We start from the raw sequence: 27,204 nt of genomic DNA, 5'->3' as shown, positions 1-27,204 counted from the left end.
TTTGTCCCGTGTGGCTCTAAACATCTATAGTTCAGAAGATAGCAGACCAACTGTCCTCTTGTAATCTGCTGTTGGTGAGTGTCTAACGTAGGCCACCCTTAGATCTTTCTAAAGATTCAAATAATATAGATAATATAGATTCTTGCACTTTGTTCGCCCTAGCTAGCCTAGTGATGAGAAAAATAAAGAGAAAAGGTTGTTTTAGATCTAAACACATAGATCAATGTGTCACACAAGCATCTTTGACCATGCATATCTTCTCCTTTTTCAGTTTTTCGGGCCATGTTTTAAAATGCTGTGTCAAGTCAAAAGTTCACCAAACCATCTCAAGTGTGTTTGCTGCCAAAAAGCTAATCGTTTTGTTTCATCTGACCATAGATCCCGTCCCGTTTGGAGTTCCACTAGTGTCAGCCACTTTTCAAACGTCCTATGGACAGATGAAACTAACAAAAAAAGAGCTTTTTGGCAGCAAACACTTAATATGGGTTTGGTTCATACAGGGATAAAAAAAAGTACCCCATGTGTAAAATGAAATACTCTGCTGTGTCTTTAATGCTGTGGGCCTAATCTTCTGCCAGAGGTCCTGAACATCTTGTTCAGATAAAAAATCTAAATCTTTTGGATCTTCCAACAGGACAGTGATCCAAAAACAAAAAGTGTCACTGAGCACAAAACCAAGCATCTGCAATGGCCACCCCAGTCCCAGACCTGATCCCTATAGAAGAGGAGTGGGCTGCACTGAAGAGGAGAAGCGCCAACACGGATCTGGGAATCTGCAGGATCGGGAGAGATTCAGTATGGAGGAATGGTCTCTAATCTCTGGTCAGGTGTTCTCCAAACTCATCAGACATTATAGGAGAAGACTCAGAGCTGTTATCTTGGCAAAAGGAGGTCGCAAAAAATATTTAATAAAAGGGGGCAAATAATTGTTCCCAATGTGTTTTGGAGAAAAACATTTATTTCATAATGGGATTCATTATGAATTTATATGAATGAATTTCATTTTCAAATTCAATTTTATATGAATTTCATATCAATTTATTTTTACAGCCATCTTTGATCATATTTACCAAGGGGGGAAATAATTCTGACCAGGGCTGTATAAGGTTTGTGAATAACTGATCTGAGTACGCCTGCTGTGTCATGGCCAGCTGGCATCTGCCCGGAGGAACCAGTTTGGACTGTCAAAGAAGTATCTTAACTCAGAGGTTCTCTGGTCTAGTCAGATATAAGTTGGTGAATCTATCGTGTGAAGCCATGCTCTCTCCCCATTGTAAAGAATAAAACCTTGAACCTGAATTCTCTATCACTGCCTGACTGATTATTAATTTTTTTAGTAAAAAAAATATCATTATTATGTCACAGTTTAGTTATAGTTTGTACTTTTTATCTTGTACACGTTTGTTCACCACATATTTACTACGTTGACAAATGGATCAACAATAGAATACACTTTTCTTTTTTCTTTTACAACAGTAACACCTACTCAGACAGAAGATTCTTCTATCCAGAGATATTTAGAGTGATCACACGGGTTCTTTTATTTTGGGTCTCTCAACACTATGCTCACCTCTTATTGATATGGAGCACACAAAATAAAACCCTCAAAATGAGTATTTAACAACACCACTACCTCTATGTAAAATACAAAACCAAAATAAGGAAATAAATCTGTGCTTTCACAATAAACAATTACAAATTTTATTGAAAACCAAGTTATTTGAATATAGAATGAAAATAATAAAAAATGCCAATAAAAAGAATTACAATTTACCTAGGGTATCAATACACTCCCAGACTATAACTGAGGAAATGTCACTCAATACAACACAAATAAATCACTTGAATAGTTCAAATGACAAATTGCAAATGTAGTTTGTTTTTAACTACATAAATTAACCCTTCAAATCAACAAATGAAAAAAGGATCCTCTTAATCAGATGAACCAAAGTTATAATAAAACAATCGTGGTCCCTCCACACACACACACACACACACACACACACAATCTCTCTCACACACAGTATCACGTGCGCGCCTCATGGTGATGCAGAGCACTATCTGGTTAGTGGTTAGTCATATTTTTTTATGATTTCGACAGTGGCGGCTGGTGCTAAAAAATCTTGGGGGGGCACAACAAACTGAATTTTCAATTCAGGACTGAATGTAGGCTTATTGTTAAATAACAATTTAACAGTGATAATAATGTAGCTATCATTAGCCTAAAGTTTAGCTAAAACTTCAGCCGGTAGGGTTGGGAAATAGCCAATTGCCAAATAAATCTGAATTTTTGGGCTAAATGGCGATGTATGGTATAATCTGAGTATTTAATTATTATTTTTCTATTTGAATAAAAAAAACCTGTATTTAATTTTTTTTTTTTTATATTTAATATTCTGATCGATATTGTCCTACAAACAATGTTTATATTGAAGGTTATAAAAACAAACATAGTGTAACCTTGCTGTCTATCTGCAGTCTATCCAAAAAAGGGGTCAAATCACATTACATTCTAACATTGCAACATTACAATCTAAAAACAAAATAATGTTTTTTTAAAGAAGTAGTTCAATTTAATAAACCAAAAAAAAAAAAAAAAAAGCTAATATCATAAAAATACACATGTAGGTTTGAAATTCTCTAGCACATTTATGTTCACCAACAACAACAAATATTCAACAACAAATGTTTTAGCTAAATATATTTATAATTTAGTGCTAATGTATATTTTAGTCAGAATAATTGCGCTCCTATTCTATTGCGCTCCGTCTGTTCGGCGCGCATGCACGCGGGGGCGCTCGTTCACGGAAGTATAGCTTGCAGAAAGCTCGCCCACTCATGACAGCAAACTGGACTTTCTAACATTTACAGATGGAGAATATGTCCGTGAAATGTAAGTTATGCACTGAGGAAATTATTGGATGTCACTTCAGCTTATGGCTAAATACTAATAGAGGTACATTTGTTTCCACCAATCGCTGCACAAGTTAAGGTTACGTATGATGACGAAAGCACGTTAGTGCGAGCCCTCCCGGAACCCATAGAGAATGCATTGCAGTGCCTGCAGTTCGAAAAAAAAAATCTTTGAATGTAAGTCTATGGGAACACTCTGGGCGATTCTCAGCCAGAGTGAAATCGCCCAAAAAGAGGCGGTTCTCCACAGAACGTGACTCGGCGCTGATTGGACTATATCCAGAGGCAGAACAACAGTGAGTGACTGCTAGCGTAACTCTGTGGTTGAATGAGATAGTGATTGAAAGTCCCTTTCACACTTTGGTGGTGCGTCGCCCGATCGTCCTAATGAAGAAACCGCCGCTGGATTTCGATGCCTTCATAACGAGTTGCCGCAACGCAGCGCTAATATGCGGTCTAGTCCCCGGAGATCACTCTCTCACATGTCGCGACCATCGCGGCAAAACAGAAGGATGCTGACTGTCTTCGTTTCGAAGTCACCTTGTATCAAACTCAACAAAACATTTGACTTTCACACCCTAATCCTAAACAGTAGTCACAAATCACTTACTAACGGTTAGTTAGTAATACAAAACAAACGACGATATAGGAAATCAGTCCGATCTGGATTTCTCCGTTTCCCCTCTTGACTCAGTCTGCCATTATATCTGTCTCCTCCCTCACAAACAGCCAATCACCGTCACGAATACTTCTCTAGCAGGTGGGCTTTGCGATCCCTTATCCAATAACAAAAGAAATGATCAAACTTGCTTGTAAAAAACACATTTTCCAGCAAGTAGGCCTACATTTCAACCAAACAAAATAACAAAACTAAATTTTAAAGAAACAGCTAGTCAATATATATTGAGATTCGTGAATTACATTAAACATAACATACATAGTAAGTAGGGATGTAACAGTTCACAAAATTCACAGTTCGGTTCGATATGATACACTGGTGTCACGGTTCTGTACGTTTTCAATACAACAAAAAGAAAGAAATGCCAGAGAAATTTCCATGATTTGATTTTTTTTTTTTACTAAAACTAACATAAAGTATGGTCATTTTTTACTTTGAGCAATGATGGAGCTATACTTGACTCTTCTTAGGAGCATATAAAACAAAAACAGCTCCTTGTATTTCTACTACAATTTCTATTGTAGTAGAAATAAACAAAGGTTTATTTTATTTCAGATTAACATTTGAGGGCAGCAATTTTATTCATATTCGAAATAAAACCGACATAACGTTACTTGAAAGCACAATGTTTCTTCCTGGTTTCCAGGTCAGTGCTGTTTGATCCGTTAATAACGGAGAAATGCGAATGCTTCTCACTAGATCTCGCAGTGATGTTATTACTTCTGTGGCGAATTCAAATGCTTTCTTTACTGGATCTCTTAGCGCTGTGTAGTAACAGTGTCGCATGATCAAGATCGGCTCGTGAAGCACAAAATAAGGAGTAGCGCAGTTTCGTTCCACTTTCATTACGTTTGCCATTTGATGTTGGGCAATGTTGTGGTCGATTATGAGCGCGCCTACATTTGAAATAATGAAATGTTGTTCGGCAGGAAAAATGGTCCAATGAACCGTTCGGTTTGTAATGCGTACCGAACTGAAATCCTTGTACGAAACGGTTCAATACGAATACGTGTACTGTTACACCCCTAATAGAGCATCACAGCCGGTACCAGAAGTAAGAATTCAATACAATTTCTCCATTGACAGTTGGGGTATAAGCCATAAAAACTTAACCATACATGGTAGACTTAAAACCAGCTACGGCTGTACTAAGCGATTGTGTATGCTCATATAAACGTCAAAAGTTCATGGGGCACTAACCTTGTTTTGAGATAAATGCCTTTTATTCGTGATGTCTTGGATAAGTACTTCATTACCCACAATCCTGAACAATCCCACAATCCCACAGTGATGCAACTGATTGGTGGAGCTTGTGTAACTGTCTGGTTAAACCCCGCGAATGTCCGTGAAGACTGAAGATTTAAAAAAATTAAATAAAATAACAACCTGTGTTGCGTTTTTGCACGGTAGACTTATCAGTGCAATCATGATCTCCTTGGCAGCCATGATGGCTTTTTTCAAGGAGGAAAACAAAAGTGTTCAAAGGGGTGAAAACCACTTCAGATCGGGTCATGTGGTTGAGTGTAGCGTGTCCGAGGGTCAGCTTGTGGGTTTTGTAAGGGCCAGCATGAGGGACAAGACCTACAAAGTTGTGGTGAGTTTTGCAGGGAGGTTGGTAACGTTAGTTAGCATTATCGTTCACTTTAGCTAGGCTTCTGTAGCCTTCATATGGTATGAGTCATATCAAGCATGATGCCACTGTCAAAACAATATTTAGCCTAGGCATACCTCTTCATGCATTTACTGAACATTTGTGTAATAATTCATGGCAAGTTAATAAACTGAATATGATGGTGGTCCAAGAGCAGACCATGCACCGGTCCATGCATCAGAGCGGTGGCGTGCTGCACTTTCTGGTTTGCTGACCATCACTTTTTAATTTTCACTTGTTGTGGATATTAAGAAAATACATTAAATGCTATTAAAATTAAGGATGAACTATAACTTCATGAATAAAATGAATATATCTATGTGCAAAATTGCGTGTGATTTACACCTTTTCCTCTTTTATGGCTCAAATGGCATGCACAGGTGATTCCCATCCGTAGGCTACAACAGTCCATAATATTTCACAGCCCAATCCAGCCTATTTGATTAATTTGGGATTAGGCCTACGTTTTCCTTAACATTAGGCTCTTTTTGAAGGTCAACAAGAAAAGCGGAGCCTACTTGCTTAGAGGTATGAAAGATGTGGGATAGTTGTAGCCTATGTTGTGTGCGTGTGTGTGGGGAGCGAGAGAGAGCTTCTCGTGTCGGGTTTGGGTTTAACGCATAGGCAATTTTGGATGGGTTGGGGCGGATTGGATCTCCAGAATGGGTCAGGCAGCTGCAGCACTTCCATTTCACTCCAGCCCTCGTCACTTACTGAAAGAAGTCGGATCTACTGCATCATAAGGAGCTTTTTCCAACAAACACCAACAGTTGGGTCAGTGTGCGCCGGCCATCTGTTTGTTGGCGTTTGTTGAATGGAGTCGTTAGAGTTTGACATGTCGGGTCTGGTGAAGTTGTAGAATGCATGCCACATGTTTTGGAACCTTTGAACAGAAACATCTTCAACCTGTCCTGTCAGTAGAGTGTCCTGTGTCACAAAGGGCTTTGAAATAAACACACAAACTACACACATGCTAAACCATCTCATTAAACACAGATTAATGTCATTTCACAAAATAATTTTAATTTTCTTTCTTTTTTTCTTTTTTCTTTTTTTGAAGTCACTGGATGAATTTTACTAATAGTCTTTGTCAGGATAAAACCAATTACTCTCATTGTCAGAGGGTTAAGGTCGAGTGCTTGTTTTGAGATTGGCAGTGGTACTGATGGCTACAGCAGATGGCGTGAAATTATACATTATACAATCATCTGACATTCACCAGCTAACACAAACAGAAATATCTCTACACCTTTCAGCTATGACAATATTCTAACATGAGATTAAATCAATGAATAAATAAACAAATGAATAACAATGTAAATCATTTCAGTTTATTTAGAACCATCACATTGATGCATTAAACATATAGATGAAGTTGTCACAAATCTGTGAAATAAATAGGTGGTTGAGTGTGATTTTTCATTATTTCTCTTCTCTTCAGGTTTCCACTGGTGACTCGGCCGATGTCACCTCTACCTCCTGTGAATGTCCTCGTGGAGAATATAAATGCAGTCACGCTGCTGCTCTGATGATCTGGGCTGTGCATAACCTGAGCTCCACGGACGTGCAGTGCAGGTGGAAAAAGCCTAGTGGTCCATCAGACACAGTCAAGGCAGTGGAGGAACTTTTCCCTGGATGTAGCTACAAGCCACTGACTCGTTCAGTGACCCCGGAGGACCGTAAGTGGTTGCTGGATCAATTCCAGGGTCGCTTCACGGGGGTTTCCTGGCTGCTCACTCCTGAGCCAGAAACTCAGCAGGGATCCCTTCTTCATCTCTGCAGTCACAGCATTGTAACTGCCAATAAACACCAGGGGTCTCATTTATAAAACTATGCGTAGGAACCTTACTAAAAGTGTACGTGCGCCCGAAAGCCAAAAATGGCGTACGCAAAATAATATTCGGATTTATAAAACCGTTCGTACGCCAGAACCTGCGCAGAATTCACTTTATAAATCCCAGTCAGCGGAAGATTGTGCGTACATGCGTCTCCACCCCGAAATAACCATATATGGAGCTTACAACGCCTAGTTTTACTATGCAGATCCTCATCTACATATCATTTGCATATGATTATTCATCCACGTGATAACGTTTAAAGGTACAAGACACATTACATGAATAAAAATCAAGTAGTTGCCTATATCTTGCCTTGTTTTTGAATACATAAATCAAATAGTGTAAAACACATTTCAGAGAAAGTTTTTCTCAATCTTTTCCAGTGGCCGAACTGTATTTTTAATACTTTTAATGGAAACAGATAGTCCTTGGGCATTATTTGCACGAAACTATTTTCTCAGACAATCTGGTATTATCATGATAAGCAGTTATCTCTGTGGTTAAAACATTAAAACACAGCATGCCAGAGGAAAAGTGTTCAAAAACACCGCATTAACAACAAATATTTCTATTGACTGAATTTGAATATAAAAATGTTGTAACTTCTCAGTAATGATTTCATGTTTAAGTGCTTAACTCCATTAGTTTAAATCATTATTTTATTTATTTAAACTGTTATTTGCATCAGTTTCACTAAACGGCCCAACGCGCTCGCTGCCGCGGACATTTAAGAAGGGATGGATATTTGCTTCAAGTGACAGGCTTGGTGAGTGAAATTATATCTGTATTATCTTTCTGTATATGTTAAATTTTCTTTAGATTGTCTGTCTAAAAGTGACCAAAAAGACACTTAACTCCAGCTCACCATCGGTGTCGCCAATTCCCTTTGTCTCCAGAATGTGCGTACGCACGGCTCAAAGTTTGCTTAAAGGTGCGCACATTCTCCCGTCAAGTTTGTTTTTTATAGATCACAACCTTTGCGTGGGAACTGGCGTACGTACGTTTCCAGCCCCGTTTTGTGCGTACGCACGCTTTATAAATGAGACCCCTGGGCAGTGATGCTGTTCTTGCTGCCTTAAGGCTGTCCATGAACCAGATGATGGCCATCCAGACAGCAACAGTGGGCCAAAAGGATAACCACCTCTGGCATGCCCTGCGGAGAGGTCGCCTAATGGCCAGCAATTTTGGGAGCGTGCTGTCCGCAAAACATGACACAAGACATTGGCACATAGATGCCGGACGGAGCGGCGTAATCGCCAGCGTACCCGTGACACCACACCGTGTGTAGCCTACTGACACCACATCTTCACGCTGCTACTTGTAATGCAATCTGTGACCAAGGAGAATAGCCTAACTCATGCACAAATAGGTCATAAACTACTTGGGATTTCACACTCATAAGTCTAATTAAGGACACATGGATTTTATTTGTTACATACATATAGATAGTCTATTCCTCCGTGTGTGTGTGTGTGTGTGTGTGTGTGTGTGTGTGTGTGTGTGTGAGAGAGAGTCACAGCTCCCCAGCGTCCATTCCTCCGTGTGTGTGTGTGTGTGTGTGTGTGTGTGTGTGTGTGTCTGTGTGTGTGTGTGTGTGTGAGAGAGTCACAGCTCCCCAGCGTCCATTCCTCCGTGTGTGTGTGTGTGTGTGTGTGTGTGTCTGTGGGAGAGTCGCTGAAAATGAGCAGGAGGAGATGGAGCAACCTGCAGCATGATGAGGTCACATCCTTTCTGAAAGACATTCACAACAGGACAAGTATGTAAAATGCATTTAAAGGCATATAAGAAATTACATCAGATTAGGGCTGCACGATAATGGCTAAAATGATAATCACGATTATTTTGCTCAAAATTATAATCGTGATAATTAATCACGATTATTCTCATTTGAGAAACTGCAGAGAAAGAGAAGAGACAGTTAACGGTTTTGCATGAGTATTTGCGCAAAATCCGAGCAGATTTGGTTTACACGAATTTCCCCAGCAAAGTGAGTAAACATAATAACATGCCAAATTGGCCATTTGACAGCGATACCCGCCAAAGTTAATTTTTAGCTGCATTTGGTGGGTTGGCGGGTGTTAATTTCAAACCATCAGACTTCATTTAACCAACTACAACTTCCTCAGACAGCAAGCCAATACAAATGGCATGATTTAACGTTAGATGAGCGCTTTGTGATGCGTCTTCACATTATTTTATTTTATTTAACCTTTATTTATCCAGGTAAACTGTTTGAGAACCACTTCTCATTTACAAACATGACCTGGCCAAGAGGCTACAGGAATAAATAGGGACATACTGTACAACTGTACATAGTCAAACACATGACACACATAGAACAAGCAATTGAATTAAAAAAGGTAGACAACAAAGAAAAGAGAAAAAGAAAAGAATAAAGTGCTTAAATATGTGTGTATAAATATGGTTCATAATTGTCAGCAGGAACAAGAGTCAACATTAGATCTTCTAAGCGACACATTTCGGTTGAAATTGAGACAAAGTGAAGATCCAGATCGCTCAGCAAATTCGTACTGCAAAGAAAAATAATCTACTTGTTGATACACACTGAAAACGGGCAGTGGCTGTCGTTTTCAACTGATTCACGATACATGAAAACTGGTAAAAACTTAAACTTAAAAAAAAACTAAAAAAATAGACCAGTGAAACTCCTTTAGACACAGATTTAGTCACACAAACAGCACAAGTGGCTTGTGAAGAAACAGACTGGCTGTGTAACAATTTCATGCAAACTGAATATCGCTGTGGAGATCAGTGGTTTTTCCGCAGTGTAGAGCGCGCGCGCGCACGGTTGCCAGATTGCACCGACTAAGTAAAACACGGGGAATAAAATGTAAGAGAAAAGCTCTGTTTGGGTAATTTGGGAGATTTAAGCTGTTCAGATCTGGCAACCACAAACATCAATGCTAGTGGGGACTTGTTTACAATGCAAGATAATGCAAATGTCTAATAAAAAAGTGTTTTCAGGATAAAAAAACGGGCGGGCAAATATCACGAAGATTGTTTATACAGCGCTTTAACAATATAGACTGTTTAAAAGCAGCTTTACAGTGATAATAGGAAATTAAAGTAGCAGAGATTGTTTTGGCTTTACAGCAGCTCTAGAATAAACCCAGCAAACACATTTACATTGTGGCAACGTCTCTGGCACGTTGCATTTCTGCTATGGCAACGTCGCTGTATACGTGCTCGCAACATTGTAACAACGTAGAATTGTAAGACGTGACAGGGCTGTAGCAACGTTGTTGCGCGACATCCAGCAACTGAGAGACGACGTTCTGACAATATTTTTATATGGTGTATTTTGTTAGATAATTATACTTTTTATCATTTATTGTTTATCTATATTATTTAATGGGGCTATCAACACCTGCAAGTGTAGCCTACACTTTAAAAAGTAAAAATGACAGAAGGTTTCGTTAATTCAACTTTATTAAAATTGCATATAATCAAATTGCACTTCCAAAAGTCATACATTTGTGGAAAAAAAATAACATAAAAATGAACGAATACACATTTATTTTAAGTGTAATAAATAAAACATGAAAAGCAAAGGCAGATCAGAACATTTAATGAACAAAACCGGGTCTGTATGGCAGACAGTAGCCGAGCAGGTGTCACCGGGGAAACATATCCACAAATCCAGAGGAGCAAAGAAACGAATGAGACTAAATAGCGGAAAAATCAAACGAAAACCTAAACAGTGCGAGCGAGGCTTCATATCACATTAGAAATTAAAGCTGTAGGTTGTGTTTGATAGCTGAGGTAACTGTTAGGCTAAACGCAATACTCACGTATCCTTGCTCGATGATGAATGAGAACACAATGAGCCCAACAACAGGTGGTTGGAATTTAAAAGGCTGATTTTCCCGCTTCAGGGCAGTGACGAGTACATAGTCCAGTGGTTGTCAAGACACCCTAGGCACAACCTTAAGCAATGGCCCTGAACGGTGGTTTAATGTCAACATTGTGACAACGCTGTAACAACTTCACCACACAATGTAGTTATAGCAACCTTTTGGCCATGTTGTTAAAACGTTGTTAGAAGGTTGGCTACGTTGTGCCAACGTTCTGTGTTTGCTGGGAAGTTATTGTCCAGCTAAAGTTAGTTTTTGATTCATTAATTTTTGATTGATTCACTTCTGTTGCAAAGATCATTAGTTATTAACTTAGGGGCCGCTAACACGACACCGCTTTAACAGAAAACAGAAAACTTTAATGTGTTCTGGCCGTTCATTTGCACGACAACAGTGTTTGGAGCTCAAGAATGTAAACCTTGAAATAAAAACGCTACCATCTCTGTGTAAACTTCAAAAATGTGAATCTGTGAAAACGCTGACAGCATGCACATGTGTATTACATGTTTAATCTATAGGTAGGCTATGTGCATTTGAATGTGTGCATGCGAGTAGTCTTTCTTTACAAATTGACCTCACCAAATTACTTGTCTGACCTGCATAATACAAAACAAAAATGTCGCTTCCGTGTATCCATGCGAACTGGAATCATTTAGATAATGTTTTATCTGTACAGAGGTGAAGGAAGCCTCTGATATTAATAAACACCCTGACGCTTTCTAGCTTGATAATGGCTGTGGATTGCAACCATCAGTTTGAAGCTCGTAAAAGTACATCTATCCATCCATCCATCATAAAAGTGATCCACACGGCAACGGGGGGTTAATAAAGGCCTTCTGAAACAAAACGTTGAGTTTGTGAAGAAAGATATTCATATTTAAAACTTTATAAAGTAAAATAACTAGCTTCCTATGGGGCGCCATTTGTAAAGCGACTCACGCTGAAAATAACAGCAACATTTTGTCACATTTAGCTTCAAACAATGTTTAAAAAACTGGTATACATTTTTGACGGTCACTTTTTAGCACATTTACAACAATATTTGTCAACTTAGAGATATTTTAAATAGTTAAATCTAAATATTAAATGCTACACCTAAATGTTAAATGTTAAATCTAAATGTTAAATCTAAATCTAAATCTAAATGTTAAATCTAAATATTAAATCTAAATCTAAATGTTAAATCTAAATGTTAAATCTAAATCTAAATGTTAAATCTAAATGTTAATTCTAAATCTAAATCTAAATGTTGAATCTAAATGTTAAATCTAAATCTAAATCTAAATCCGGTTACCGGCATTTTGAATTTGCATATTAGTTAAATATTTAGTTTCACCCGAAACATTTAGATTCACCATTTAGATTTAGATTTAGATTTAACATTTAGATTTAGATTTAACGTTTAGATTTAACATTTAACATTTAGATTTAGATTTAGCATTAGCACTTAGATTTAACATTTAACATTTAGTTGTAACATTTAAAGGGGTCATATAATGGTACATGCACTTTTACAAGTTGATTGCACTGAAATGTCTGTTGGCAATGCCTGTACACAACCATCCTATCATGATAAAAATCCATCCAGTGGTTTTGTTTTAATCTCCTTATATGTTTGACCATCTCTGAAATCAAGCCGTTCGATATTGTGACGTCATAAGATCATACGCCCCTCCCGCTATTGTGATTGACAGCCGTCATTCAACACAAGACCCGCCCTGAGCAAGCTGTGACAGCCGTCGTCATAGTAGTCCACCATTGTTGATATGCTGGAGTAGAATGGCGTCTAAGCGATTGTGGTGTTCTGTTCTTAGATGTAATAAGGAACACAGCAGTCATTTGGATGTTCCTAAATCCGAGCCGTTGAAGAAGCAGTGGCTGAGTTTTGTTTTTGAAGCATATGCCCAAAGGATTGACGCGGGGATTCCCTCACGGGGATTCCCCACGATCGTCTGTGCTTTCATGTTTGCGCGAATCATTTCACACCAGACAGCTTCACAAACGAGAAAAAAACGGATCGGTACCAACGTGTTCCTGCTGAACCTCCAGAAGATGTGAGTGTATTGTTTTATTAACCTTTATATTAGTATTTATATTAATCTTTGCGAAATTTGCAAACCTTGCTGCAGGCTTCACGATGAATGCGTCTAAGGTTTACACTCAGGGTACATTACGGCATGTTTTCTATGTACGACGTTCTCAATATAATTCATAATCCCACGTTTATAACGAATAACACGTGGTTATTGTGTTAGATACGGTCAGAGAATGTCTAATACGGTGTACCCACAGAACAGAGGGGCGGGGTGAGCAAAGCTCATTATCATTTAAAGACACATGCACTGAAACGGCGTGCTGAAAACAGAGCTGTTTTTGACCAGGTAAAATTAGTGTTTTCTTACAATACTAATGAGAATTTTTAATTAAAGTATATTACAAACTTTTAATTTAGACCCTAAAGAATCATATTAGCTTGTACAAAAATGGCATTATATGACCCCTTTAATATTTAGATTTAACATTTAGATTTAGATTTAGATTTAACATTTAGATTTAACATTTAGGTTTAGATTTAACATTTAGATTTAACATTTAGATTTAGATTTAGATTTAACATTTAGATTTAGCATTTAGATTTAACATTTAACATTTAGGTGTAATATTTAATATTTAGATTTAACTATTTAAAATATCTCTAAGTTGACAAATATTGTTGTAAATGTGCTAAAAAAGTGACCGTCAAAAAAATCATGCCAGTTTTTTAAACATTTTTTTAAGCTAAATGTGACAAAATGTTGCTGTTATTTTCAGCGTGAGCCGCTTTACAAACGGCGCCCGATAGCTTCCGGCCAAACGAACATATGGATTCGACTTAAATCTAAAGCGCAACTTATGCGAGTAATGCGACATACTGCTGATATTTACGCTACGCCAGGACGCACTACACTACTTCTGATGTCTTGAGTTGCATAAGTTGCGTTTTAGGTGTAAGTAGACTGCGTATGGCGTACTTTTTTGAGCTTTAAACTGATGGTTGCAATCCACTGCCATTATAAAGCTCAGAATCATCAGAGTGTTTATTAATATAACTCCAATTGTATTTGTCTGAAAGAATAAAGTCATATAGCCTACTAGGATGGTTTCAGGGCTGATAAATCATGGGGTAATTTTCATTTTAATGTGAACTACTCATTTAACAACTTATTTTTTTATCATTAATAATTTATTAAAATGTTCAAGAACAATAGACTTCTATGAAATGTAGCCTATTTCATTCATAAAAATCCTTTTTTTCTTTTTATGATTTAAAACAAATATATTATCCAAATCGGTGGTAATCAAATAAAAGTTTAACATATTTTTTTTATCCTTTTATTTTTTGGCAAAACAGATTTACTCAATTAAACCATGGACAAAAAAATCCTTAAGTAATGTTTAAATAAATTGTATTATTATTGTTGTTGTTAATATTATTGTGAGAAGTACATTCTATTGTAGGCCCACAATAGTTATATATTTGTGTCATCATTTCTTCTGACGTTAGTTAAACCAAACTTTTATTTTGATGGGTTGTAGTGAAGTCCTGTTTCAGAGTGTATTTGACAAGGTTTTTCTCAAATAAAATGATGAAAATGCTCACTAGGCGTTCTCTCAGAGCAGCTCTGGAGATGTTCATGTTTTCATGTCCTCGTATTGTTTGTGAGATGCTGAAAACACCATTAGCGCGTCGCGTACTTGAGTATGTAGTAGACGAAAGATAGTATGCGAATTGGGACTCAGCACATCCCTCCTTGCAGATTATGATATGTCCCGTTTATAATTTAAGGCCGAATGATTTCTGTCATTCATAGTTTCTGAATGAAACTATTTTGTGTCTTTCCGGGACATACACGGGTTGTGTGTGAACGCGCTCTCTGATTCCGGAAAATCACTGGCAGTGTGAATGATCTCATCCCGGGTCACTTTATCCGTGTATTTTCCGGAATCTCTGTGTGAAAGGGGCTTAACTAATCTTTCTTTCTAACCAATCTTTCTTTCTAATCTTTTTCTTTCTTTATAACTAATCTACATTTCTTTCTTTATTTCTAACTTATCTATCTATCTTTCTTTTTCTTACTCATCTATATCTTTCTTTCTTTCTCACTCATCTTTCTTTCTAATCTCTTTTTCTTTCTTTATAACTAATCTCTTTCTTTCTTTATTTGTAACTTCTCTATCTTTCTTACTAATCTTTCTTTCTTTCTAACTAATCTTTCTTTCTATCCAATCTTTCGCTTTCTTTCTAACCAATCTTTCTTTCTTTAACTAATCTTTATTTCTAACTTATCTATCTGTCTTTCTCATAATCTCTTTCTTTCTTACTAATCTATATTTCTTCCTTTATTTCTAACATCTTTCTTATTTATTAATCTATCTTTCTTTCTTACTAATCTTTCTGTCTTACTAATCTTTCTTTCTTACCAATCTTTCTTTCTTTGTAACTAATCTTCATTTCTTTCTTACCAATCTTTTTCTTTATTTTTCTTTCTCTCTTACTAATCTATCTTTCTTTCTTTCTAACTAATATTTTTCTTTCTAACCAATCTTTCTTTCTTTCTTACCAATCTTTCTTTTTCTTTCCTTCTTTCTTTAACTAATCTTCATTTCTTTCTTTCTTTCTAACCAATCTTTTTCTTTCTTTCCTTCTTTCTTTCTTTCTTTCTTTCTTTACTAATCTTTTTCTTTTTCAACTAATCTCTTTCATTGAAACATATCTATCTAATTTCTATCTATTATTTATCTATATTTCTAACTAATCTTTTTCTTTGTTTCTACCTATTCTTTCTTTCTAACTAATCTATCTATCAAACTTCTTCAAACTCTCTGGTCCGGCTTTTTCAAGCCAACTTAAAGTTTGACTTAACAAACTTTTTTCTAGTTACCATTATGTTGCTAACTCTGTGTAATGGCTATTAAGGTTGATGCAGCGGTGCTTATTGTTTTGTGTCTGCCCTGATCAGTGCAGCCTTTGCTTTCATTGCGTTGGGATATGCAAATTTTGATAAGGTCGGAGCAGACTTCTCATGGTCTAGTCCGCCCATGCATTTTATACTGGCCGCGAACCTGTCAGTATTTGCAAGGTTTGCGAAAAGTCCTCAGCTGGCATTAGCCCATAAGATTTCAGCTAAAGTGGAGAAGGCAGGAGTTCCCATATACGTCACGCTGACGTAATGTCTCGTTCCCGCCTAAATACAGTTACTCGTGCAGTGTAACTCGACCGAGGACGGTTAACTGAGTTAACAACAAGGTTAACAAAACGCACGAGTAACTGTATTTAAATAGGGAAAACGTGGAGGTGTTTGGTAGCTTCTCTGCTTGGCCCATATTGAATGAACTGGGCTAAGCTAAGTGCTAACAAAGTTCCGCCGCAAGACAGAGCGATTTAGTGCACGCACTGAGACGAGAGAGGTATGTATCAACACGTCTTAGTTAAGGGAATAACATCGTTTAATATGAAAAAACGGTGGAGTATCCCTTTAAATTTGCTGATAATCGGGTGACCAGATCGCAAAACGGAATACAAAGCAGACGAAGCTTAAATTTATGGGCTCACGCACAACTCTCTCATTCATCATGAATCCAAACGTTTCCATGGCTGCGATTTAACATTTAATTGCTAACCTATTATTTATTTTGTAAACAAAGCTTTGTGCTTCACTCCTGTCATAATATTTATGTACAACAGCATTCACATACAAAAAAAATGTGTTTTGGTGGGCCACCGCAGTGGTCTGGTTGTCAAGTTTACTGGCACAGCACTAGTTTAGATTGCTTTGGTGAATTTTATTTTATTTTTTTAATTTATTTTTTGTCCGTCAGTCCATCCATCCAAATTTTTATTGCATTATGTGCAGTTTATTACATTGAGTAGTCGGTTGCTAACACCAGGAACATAATGAGTGGAAGCACTTCCCATCTTTTATTGCAATCAATCTGCTCTTGTAATTCAAGCAAAATGATTGATTTTCACCTGACTAATACAGTTACATGTTAGCTGTTAAATTTGTATCAGGGCAGGCTGATCTCATGAAATGGCGTATGTATGACACGCCAATTCGATTTCCATTTTTGGCGTGCTATCAACACGCATAATCGCTTTTCAGCGTGTTTATCAACGCCGTTGACTTAACGTTACATTATAAATATGACCTACCCCAACTCCATCCCTAAACCTACCCGTCACTGGGGTTAATACCATGTATAGATTATAAATGTAAGATCCCTTAACTGTACTCCCACACCTAAACATACCCATTTTATGGATAAAAAATATCCGTCATCAATATGACGATATCATGTTACGGCAGTAATATCAAACGCTCATTGGCTCTCGCCTCGCCTGCTTCGTCACAGATTGCGTCATGCACATTCACATTTGAAATGAAGCGCGCACTACCGCGCAGGCGGCAGCCCTCAGAGCGAACCGGACCGAAGACGGATTAACATTTTCATGGATTTGAATTAATAAGTTAAATTCTGCTCTGTTACCTCATACAAAACCACTGCCAGAGAGGACACATCGTCACGTGAACAACTTTTGGTACCGATTTTGACATTTTCTCATTATTATTGTGATTATATTTGTCTGTCTTTTGTTTTTCTGTATAATTGTAGCCTACGTAGTTTTAAGAAATGGTTATGATTAGATGGTAGGATTAGCAAACGTCCGGGGATAATGGTACGTGTAAGATTCACGTCTGAGGCTGTTAAACTGTGACATCTACACGTTTTCCAAAGGGGACCAACATGATTAATTTCACGTACATTTTGCTCCGTATCGCTCGGACATTTAACGGCGTAGACATACACGCGGAAGATGACGGTTCGTTTCGGCGTGAACATACACGCGGATAGCTCAATGCGTATAAATAACACGCCACTTTTGACTTGAAAGTGGCGTGTATGTTTACGCAAAGTCATGATGTCATGTTGATCAGGGACAAAAAACTGAAAATTGTTAAACAAAAACAGAAGCCCTTCACTTTTGACTCAGATTAGAAATCAGTAAACTAGACTCAAGATGAGGGTGAGGAGTGTGTGGTTGGTTGGGACAGACTGAATATGCGTTCTGGCCTTCGTGGTGTTCAACCCAATCTGTTGTTCTTTTGTAGTGATTTTTGAGGCAGCCACACATGATGCAAGAAGGAAAGCGAAACAGACATGGTCTCCAACAGGAAATTGCAGCAGTACTGAAACATTTCCGGAACCACATTGCAAGGGTGTAAACTTAAACATAACATAAACTTGTCAGTAAAATTGAATGTCAACAGTGCAAGACTGCCGAGTATCCTGCTTTAGCTGGTCGCTCTGTGCAAAACATTAGAGACTTTGTTAGGAATCGGGGCGTATCACTGAAAAGGAAACAGGTACAAAATGTTTAAGTTTATTATTTTATTTTATTTTATTTATTTTTTTCGTTTTTTTGTTGCTGCTGTTTTGTTCTAATGTGGGAAAAATGTTTTAAACTTCTGTTGAAGGCTGTAAATGGATAGTTTACAGGTAAAAAAAAAAAATTGGATAGTGTTACGTCCTATGTTATTTGTTTGGAGTATTTGTTTAATATTGCCAGCAACAACTGTAATGTTGAAAATAAGCTGTAATTAAACAACTTCTTGTTCACTAAAGGTGCATACTGTTATATGTCCTCATGTCTTTTAAAAGGTCATGTGAATATCATATCACACAAATATCAGATTCTTGAATGCACCTTATTAAAGACTTGGCTGAATTAATATTCAAAATATCAGAATATCATAGTTTTAAATGGTTGGCTCTGTTGTCTGTTGGAGTATGAGCCCACAGGTGAGGATGTGTTTGCAGTGCACAGTATTGTTTTTAGTCTAATCATTTGTCCTCATAAATCAGGTATGTCCATTTAATGCACAGTGTGTTTGTGTTTAGCCATGTCCCATTAATTCATGTTTGTCCCTCTAATACACTTAAATGACAATTTTGTGTTGTATAGCAACTGTCCTTATAATATCGTTTTGTGTCATGGGCGGGGTTTAGACACCTAATTATATTTGTCCTCATAATTAAGTATATTTTCAGGTTGTTACATTATACGTTGTGTTGTGTGTAAACAAACTCTGAAGTGAAATCTGTGTTGTATGGCTCAAAACAGATTTTTTGATACCCTCCCCATCTCTGTAGAGCAAGTGGAAATGGGTGTCCCCCTAATACACCAACAGACTGGTTTGGGCTGAAGTGTCCTTGTAATTCACAAAAACCCGTATGTGTGTGTGTGTGTGTGTACATGCATAAACATCTACAGGGACATGGCCCCAGAAGGTTGCCGCTGTAAGGGAGGAAGGAGAGACAACCAGGGAATGGAAGTAACAGATTTTATTTTGAAGTAGAAGACCTTTTTTTTTTGTAATAATTTTATTAAATTGCTGTATTTTTGTATTTTGTCAATCATTTTTGCAGTGATTTTTTTCAGTAAAGTTAACAAAATAGCAGCAACAGCCCTCTTCAGTTTAGAGTGAATATTTGTGTTGATTTTAAAGTATGTATTCTGATAACACCAAAATAATTAAAATGATGTATAGTGCCTTGTGCAAAAATAAACAAATTCTTAGTAAAACACGCCCCTCTGCTTGATGCAGTTATTTAGGTTATTCTAAATATATACTTGAAACTAGTTGCATCTTTTGAAAATGAAACAATTGCGTGAGTTTGAGGAAGATAAAATTAATTAACTTTTTAAATACATTTTTTAAAAAGGAAGTCAGTTGCGTTAATATATATACACTTTTTTGTAAAAAAAAAAACCTAATTATGAGAAGTGCCCTTTATTTCACTTGAGCCCCTGCCCCTCAAAATGTCTGTGCACGTCCCTGCCAGCGCATGTAGTGACATCATGTCAGAATCACATGTAATAAAATACCTAACTTTATCATTATGAATATAAACAACTAACATGGCTGTTAGTACTCACTATCAAGCTAGCATATCGATACTGGTAAAGTTTAAAATATATTGAGTTTGATTCGGTAACGAGCTAGTAACATAAGGCAAAGCTAAAAACAGGTTGCATTGATACACGCTTTCCCATTACCATCAGTTACACTGTGATGAAGGTGAATTTCGTGGAAGATTCATAACATATACGGTGTTTTGCATGTAAGAGCTTCCACGATGAAAGCACTGTTGGCTCTGATGAGGACTAACGTCACACTCCGGTGACAAGTAGCCTACCTTTCTACCTTACTAGCTCCCTTTGTTTGCCTTGTTTGCCTTCGCTGACTGTATATGCAGGTACTGGGGATTTTGTCTGCTCTTTCTCTGCCATTATTGTGATTCTTCCTAGCTTCCGTGCCTCTTCCCCTCCTGGAGTCAAACGGGTGCGCGCATGTGGGCAGCTCCTGTAGCGGCAGGGGTGGTAGCCATGGTAGCGAAGGAGAGTGACAGTCGCCCAGCCAATCATTTCATTCGTTCCGAATGGAAATAAGTAGCTGTGTTTATTGCAGACCTGAGAGGACTACAGACACTCGATTTTTATACTCTCTTTTTCAGAGTACTTACATTTTAATTATGTATTGGTATATAAAGAAAGTTTAAACAAATTTGGATTTTCGCGTGACCGGCCATGACCGGCGACCGGCAACATCAGCATCGCACGTGCACAAGGAACGCACATGTAGGAAACCTCGTGAATTACAGCCGCTTCACGCATATTTTTTCCGGCGTGCATGTTAATCAATGAGTGCATTCACACCGGGAGCAGGAGCAGTGCGTGAGCAGCAGTGAAGCGGGGGTTTCGCCGCCGAGTCTATTTTGTCTGCGCTGCTCACGCTCAATTAAAGTGAAAGCACACTTTTGATGGACAAAATAAATATGATTTAAAACAAAAGCGCCCAAAATGCACAGAATGTGCATGTCTAGTGTGTTTTAACAAGAACTGGATTAGGTTATGTCAGAAAAGAAAATGCAGACTCAAAAATATTTATATAAAATTTACCCATTTAAACTTGCTTTTATTATTCAGTTTGGGTAAAAGGATATGTTATTTTATTTAAAAAAAATATATATAGAAAATAAATATTGGTGTGTGCTGTAAAGTGGTTAGAAAAAATTAACTCGGTATCGGCAGGTCAAACTCAATGAAAAATCAGAAATCGGAATCGGCCTAGAAAATTGTAATCGGTGCATCTCTAGTTAGGAGTTATAAATACTATTAAACTGTCTAAATCTAAAACAAATTTCAAGAGAAATATTTACATTTCTGTACTATTTCTGTGTAAGCCATTATGAAAATGTAAAATGTTTGTGTATTTATATGAGTGTGTGTGTCTGTGTATATATATATATATAGGCTATGTGTGTGTTGAGGCACAGTGATGAACTCGGAAACTTAAAAATGGCACTTTATGACAAAAAGGTTGCCGACCCCTGGGATATACCATGTGGACGGCGAGGGAGAAAATGAAGGCCTCTCATGGATGACGTGATACAGGGTATAGTCTTTTATAAGCAAATATTGTCAGCATGAAAAAATAGTAAAGTAATTGATGGTAGCAACAAGTAAAGTTGTTGATGGTAATGTAACAACTATAGTAATATAAACACATGACTTTACCCAATACTGTACTGGGAAAGGGTCAGCAACTAATACTGGGACGGCTTCAGTGCGGGAGGATCTTAATTCATTCCCTCCAAACCAGTTGATAGAAACACCTGACTCATATTTTATACATTTTTTACATTTTAACACTTTCATCTCGTTTTAACAAAACCGTGATTATATTGATAATCACGATCATTTTGGTCACTATTACCGTGATATGAAACTTTCATACCGTCCCATCCCTACTGACACATTACAATGATGTGCGAGAGAAAATGACATCTTCTAGGTAACTAGATGTAATGACAAAGAAAGGCATCAATTTGAACATTTAAGCAAAACGTGATCATTACGTATGAACCTCGTAACTTACATATAAACCTCGACTGGCTGCGTCTCCATAGCAACGGATGCTTAGGATCACGGGTGTCCACTAATTAAATTAATTCATTTTAATTAAATTAATATCCAAAACGAATCCCCTGTTCGCACAATCGACGGAGAAACAGTTAAACTGATGGTCATAATGTCGATAAGGCTCATGGGTACTGTAGATTACCGTCAGATCTGACACAACAAACCGATAGAAAAACGCTATTTCTCAAAACATAAACAGCAGCTTTTAGAAGCGATAGCCGTAGCACAACTCTGCAGTCTCGGTAATTAACCAGGAGAAGATGTTTGCTGTATTTTGACTGGAAGGAACCACTGACGATGGTTTACAATGGTGTGAAGCCTACAGAATATAAAGCAATAAAAACAAGGACAAAGAAATCTCTGATTAAATGCTGAGTAATGTAGCGCTTACAGTTAATAAATAAAGCAATGTTCCCGAGTGGCAGAAAGAAGAACGTGGCGCAGACACAACATATACTTCCTCTGGAAAGAGATTCATTAGATTGAAAGTCGAGCTGACTGACACGGAAAAAGGGGAAATCCGTGTTCACGATCACGAGTCAGTAGATAATATTGAGTTATAAACAATGTCGCTCTTCAGCGCCCCCCAGTGGACGTCTGTGTAATGTCGCTCTTCAGCGCCCCCAGTGGACGTCTGTGTAATGACGCTCTTCAGCGCCCCCAGTGGACGTCTGTGTAATGACGCTCTTCAGCGCCCCCAGTGGACGTCTGTGTAATGTCGCTCTTCAGCGCCCCCAGTGGACGTCTGTGTAATGACGCTCTTCAGCGCCCCCAGTGGACGTCTGTGTAATGTCGCTCTTCAGCGCCCCCAGTGGACGTCTGTGTAATGACGCTCTTCAGCGCCCCCAGTGGACGTCTGTGTAATGTCGCTCTTCAGCGCCCCCAGTGGACGTCTGTGTAATGATGCTCTTCAGCGCCCCCAGTGGACGACTGTGTAATGTCGCTCTTCATCGCTCCCAGTGGACGTCTGTGTAATGTCGCTCTTCAGCGCCCCCAGTGGACGACTGTGTAATGTCGCTCTTCAGCGCCCCCAGTGGACGTCTGTGTAATGTCGCTCTTCAGCGCCCCCAGTGGACGTCTGTGTAATGTCGCTCTTCAGCGCCCCCAGTGGACGTCGGTGTAATGACGCTCTTCAGCGCCCCCAGTGGACGTCTATGTAATGTCGCTCTTCAGCGCCCCCAGTGGACGTCTGTGTAATGTCGCTCTTCAGCGCCCCCAGTGGACGTCGGTGTAATGATGCTCTTCAGCGCCCCCAGTGGACGTCTGTGTAATGACGCTCTTCAGCGCCCCCAGTGGACGTCTGTGTAATGATGCTCTTCAGCGCCCCCAGTGGACGTCTGTGTAATGTTGCTCTTTAGCGCCCCCAGTGGACGTCTGTGTAATGTCGCTCTTCAGCGCCCCCAGTGGACGTCTGTGTAATGTCGCTCTTCAGCGCCCCCAGTGGACGACTGTGTAATGTCGCTCTTCAGCGCCCCCAGTGGACGTCTGTGTAATGACGCTCTTCAGCGCCCCCAGTGGACGTCTGTGTAATGTCGCTCTTCAGCGCCCCCAGTGGACGTCTGTGTTTCACAACCAAAACTGGGTGGTACATATGTGGTAAAAAGTGTGCAGAGGCACGTATTTCCTATGAGACCAGGTTGGGATGATGATGCATCAGCCAATGTGTTATGAAGGGACATCATTTGTGTTTCGCAAATAAATTGCCTAATTGAAAAAAAAAAAAGGGTCACATTTTGTATAATCTTTTCGCCTCAAAATAAAAACTAACATTTTTACTCTACCAATCTAAAATCATTAAAGTGTCCACAAATCTCTACCTTATGTACGTTTCAACAACTACACTTTTAAATGTATTTCGTGTATTTAAACCAAGGCTTCTCTCTGGGGCTCATTAATTGTGTTTGCTGTGTCGGTTATCAGAGCAGCTTATCGAAGTGTAGCACACACACTCCCTCCGGCACACACACACACACTCCCTCCGGCACAGACACACACACACTCCCTCCGGCACACACACACTCCCTCCGGCACACACACTCCCTCCGGCACACACACACACTCCCTCCGGCACAGACACACACACACTCCCTCCGGCACACACACACTCCCTCCGGCACACACACTCCCTCCGGCACACACACACTCCCTCCGGCACACACACACACTCCCTCCGGCACACACACACACACTCCCTCCGGCACACACACACACTCCCTTCGGCAAACACGGCCCTGGGCCTCTGATAACACACCAGACGCGTTGATATAACCCTAGCCCTTCCGGCAGCCGCTAGATAACCAGCGGCTCTATTACAGCAAACACTACAGGTCACTAATAGTGTATAATCACTAATCACTGTCTAGATTAAAGACACATCTCTTTGACATAGCGTTCACATAATACATTATAGACTTCTATAATTCAATATTAGGCTGCATAGATTAGGTCAGCTGGAACCGGGAACACTTCCCATAAATCCTGATGTACTTGTTACATCATGAGAAGAATGGCATCTACGCTAATTTTAGTGTCTTTGTTTATCCCAAGGTTTTCCCGCAGCCTGCCGGATCCAGGCCGTTTCCAGATCTGACGAAGGACCTTCGCCTGGACCCGGTGTCAACGCAGTGCTGAAGTGCCAACTAGTCTCTCCCTATGGAGGATCCCTTTCCCACTCTACAGATAACGCGTCGTCGGGAAAACTCAATTTGCGTATCTACCCCGAATTGATAAAATAAAATTCTGAATCAAAACTATAAGGAAACACCAGTAATTTGTTTAGGCTTGGTTTGTAGGAAATTCCAAACCTGCACACATATATTCAAACGCACATAACTATAGAACCCGTTCTTAATGCGCATCTGAACGCCATCAGCGTTTCTCACAGGTTCGCGTTTAAAGTCTGTGTAGAGGGAATGGTGTCGTCTTGGCGGCCCTAATTTAAAAACAAATGATCGTTGCGACGGAAGCGAGTCAATCAAAACTAACTTTAGCTGGAAAATAACTTTATTAAAGAACCGCTATAAAGCCAAAACAATCTTACGTTAAATTATACATTTATCTCTGTAAAGCTGCTTTGAGACAATCTACATTGTTAAAAGCGCTATATAAATGAAAAAAAAAAAAAAAACTAATGTGCAGAGTTACAGTCATGACAGGCTGAGGAGGAACAAGAGCAACTTTGTGATTCCCTAAACGGCAGAAGTGTGATTTAAAGTCTCTGTAGATGTTTTGCTTTAATGCTTTCTGTATTCAGTAATTCACAGCATGTTGCCGTCCCAGAAAGTCATGTTTAATACGTGTTTAAATCCCAAAAATGCTTTTTGCAAACGTCTTCTTCTGTCAACACCAATGTTTGTGCAAGAACTTGTGTGTGTTTGAGGGGAGAGCGAGCGAGTTTTTTTTAATTATGTTTTATAATTATAATTATGTGTATTGCATTTTCAGAATAATCAGCATTGAGAGTACAATAAAAAATACAGTAGCATTTGAGGATACACGGTAAACTTGTAATCAATGCCAAGACACTTTCAGCTATTTACCCACAGTTTAATCATAAGCAGTTTCCAACCCAACATCAGTGAAATGATAAAAACATCTGAATCCTCCAGACATGAAGAGGGTAATGTGCACAGTACACACACACACGCCGCCCCACTTATACAGGTGATGGCTTCTCACACACACACACACACACACACACACACACACACACACACACACACACACAAACGGCTACACTTATACAGGTGATGGCTTCTCACACACACATCTGAGATGAGGGTGCCTTCCCAGAGACCGATACTGTTATGGCATTAGGACACTGGAGAGATGTGTTTATTACTGTTAGCATATAAGCTCTGTGTACAATGTTAAATTGCATTTCTTTGAATCTGGTGCAAACTGAAGTACTTGAGTATTTGATTTTATAATGTTCTCCCAGATATTTATGGATTTCAGACTGTTATATTAAGAATTATTAACAATGTCAAGAACAGCTCTAACCTCTTCTGGTCCATTTACCTGAGTCTAGCCTACTATACTGCATGTTTACACACACAGCTGATACGAAGACTGCAGTATTATGCCCTTGTGTGGTGTAAAGATTTACATATGATATTTTGGTGAATACTGCCCTCGTGTGGTGTTAAGATGTAAATATGATATTTTGGTGAATACTGCCCTCTTGTGGTGTTAAGATGTAAATATGATATTTTGGTGAATACTGCCCTCTTGTGGTGTAAAGATGTAAATATGATATTTTGGTGAATACTGCCCTCTTGTGGTGTTAAGATGTAAATATGATATTTTGGTGAATACTGCCCTCTTGTGGTGTAAAGATGTAAATATGATATTTTGGTGAATACTGCCCTCTTGTGGTGTTAAGATGTAAATATGATATTTTGGTGAATACTGCCCTCTTGTGGTGTAAAGATGTACATATGATATTTTGGTGAATACTGCCCTTATGTGGTGTAAAGATGTAAATATGATATTTTGGTGAATACTGCCCTCTTGTGGTGTAAAGATGTACATATGATATTTTGGGGAATACTGCCCTCTTGTGGTGTAAAGATGTAAATATGATATTTTGGGGAATACTGCCCTCTTGTGGTGTAAAGATGTAAATATGATATTTTGGTGAATACTGCCCTCTTGTGGTGTAAAGATGTAAATATGATATTTTGGTGAATACTGCCCTCTTGTGGTGTAAAGATGTAAATATGATATTTTGGTGAATACTGCCCTCTTGTGGTGTAAAGATGTAAATATGATATTTTGGTGAATACTGCCCTCTTGTGGTGTAAAGATGTAAATATGATATTTTGGTGAATACTGCCCTCTTGTGGTGTAAAGATGTACATATGATATTTTGGTGAATACTGCCCTCTTGTGGTGTAAAGATGTAAATATGATATTTTGGTGAATACTGCCCTCTTGTGGTGTAAAGATGTACATATGATATTTTGGGGAATACTGCCCTCTTGTGGTGTAAAGATGTAAATATGATATTTTGGTGAATACTGCCCTCTTGTGGTGTAAAGATGTACATATGATATTTTGGTGAATACTGCCCTTATGTGGTGTAAAGATGTAAATATGATATTTTGGTGAATACTGCCCTCTTGTGGTGTAAAGATGTACATATGATATTTTGGGGAATACTGCCCTCTTGTGGTGTAAAGATGTAAATATGATATTTTGGTGAATACTGCCCTCTTGTG

Source organism: Rutilus rutilus (genome assembly GCF_951802725.1).
Source record: "Rutilus rutilus genome assembly, chromosome: 1".
Taxonomy (NCBI): domain Eukaryota; kingdom Metazoa; phylum Chordata; class Actinopteri; order Cypriniformes; family Leuciscidae; genus Rutilus; species Rutilus rutilus.
Note: the sequence above shows the minus strand (reverse complement) of the source record.